This window comes from Bufo bufo, chromosome 8 (genome assembly GCF_905171765.1).
Source record: "Bufo bufo chromosome 8, aBufBuf1.1, whole genome shotgun sequence".
In the NCBI taxonomy this organism is placed as follows: Eukaryota; Metazoa; Chordata; class Amphibia; order Anura; family Bufonidae; genus Bufo; species Bufo bufo.
The window spans coordinates 62,614,325-62,616,178 of NC_053396.1; the positions used below are offsets into that span (position 1 = coordinate 62,614,325).

At 38.8% G+C, this 1,854-nt stretch overlaps 1 long non-coding RNA gene across 1 annotated transcript; it reads left to right on the top strand.

Moving 5' to 3' along the window:
- LOC120977988 lies at window positions 1–881 on the top strand. The gene is made up of 3 exons (XR_005774025.1): window positions 1–57; window positions 414–485; window positions 797–881. It is a non-coding gene; the product is annotated as an uncharacterized LOC120977988 (long non-coding RNA).
- The last annotated feature ends 973 nt before the right edge of the window (window positions 882–1,854 follow it).

Consider the following 1,854-nt stretch of genomic DNA (forward strand, 5'->3'; position numbering starts at 1 on the left):
ACAGATTGTCCTAGTGTCATCCATCAAGGATGCCTATCGCCCTCCTATATTACATGGGTAAGTATTAGTTGGGTACCCTATCATGTAATTTTGGTTTCTTCTGACATTCGTGTTGTTATTAATGTATATTATTTTATTTATTTATTTTATTTATTAAATTTATTTTATTTGCTTATGCTTTCCTCTACCCGTGGGGGGGGGGGGGGGCGGGGGGAGGGTTACAACTTCCTTTAGATGTTGACTCACAATGTTATAACACAATTGGCATATAGGGATGTTACTGGGTTTGTAGCTGTTTTTCTGATTTGGCTGGATTTCTAAGCTGGTATACCGCCCATATATTGCTTAGTTTTATTATTCAGTTTGATAGACTATTTCCCATAGATCTGTTATAATTTATTATTTTGTTTCAGGAATCTCTTTCAGAGGAATGATGCAAATGTGAAGCCTTCGTTTAGCCCATGTGGAGCCAGGCTACCAAGACGGTATATCCATCTGGTTTCCTCTTGTTGTAGTCTTTTATCCAGATTGCCCATTCTCGGGCCAAGCTTCAATTTTTGAATACCCCATACTTTTAGGGTCTGGGTATTTCCTTTATGTATGGTTTGTATATGTCTTGAGAGAGGTGTATCACCTATTGTATTTATAGTGCTGAGGTGTTTAGAAATACGCCTCCTCAGTTCTTGTGTCGTTTTGCCCACGTATATTTTGGGGCAACCACACTGGATGGCATATACTACTCCCATGGATTTGCAGTTTATGTATTCTTTAATCTGATATTTTTTATTATCTACAGGATTCACAAATTCCTTTTTTGGTGTCATCTTTTTGCAGAATATACAATCGCCACACGGGTAGGACCCCTGATTACTCAGCCAGGTGGGTTTGGATTGTTTGTCAGCATATGTGAAGTGACTATGCACTAACTTGTCTTTAATGTTCTGTCCTCTCCTATATGTGATGGCTGGGTTTGGGGAAATGATCTCTTTCAATTCCTCATCCGCGAGTAGTATGTGCCAATGGCGTCTCAGTATTTGGCGTATCCTGTCATGTTGCCCATCAAAATTTCCTATGCAACGTACTACTTTATTATTTTCTGTTTGTTGTATATTACTTGAGAGTAGGGTAATTCTATTGCTCTTTTTTGCCCGATTGTACGCTAGGTGTAGCGTTTTTTTTGGGGTACCCTCTGGAAAGGAACCTGTCGTATAGTAACTTACACTCTTTTTCAAACTCTTCAGTCGTGGAACAGTTCCTTTTTGCTCTGAGGTACTGTCCAATTGGGATACCCTTCTTCAGGGTAGTGGGATGATGACTTCCCCAATGCAGCAGGCTGTTTGTAGAAGTGGGTTTTCTGTAGATAGTTGTTTTGACACTGCCATCATCTTCCAGGACAATAGTGAGGTCTAAAAAGTTGATTGTTCTTTGGTCTATTTCTGCAGTAAATTTGAGGCCTAGTGGATTATTATTAAGTTTCTTGACAAAATCAAGAAAAAGTGTTGCTGTGCTATCCCATAGTATTAAAATGTCGTCTATGAAACGACCCCAGTATAATATGTGCCTAGTGAATTGTTGATGTTTCTCAGTGAAAACTACTCATTCCTCCCACCACCCTAAAAATAAATTTGCAAAACTTGGTGCACAAATCGTCCCCATTGCTGTCCCAGTGATCTGTAAATAATACTTCCCATCAAAAATAAAATAATTATGTGTGAGTAAAAATTCCAATAGTGACAAAACAAACTCATTGTGCTCCTGATACTGTGTACCTTTTGTGCTTAAATAATATTTTATCGCTTCTAGGCCCAGATCGTGTCTAATACTGGTGTAGAGTGCTTCTACATCCAGACTCGC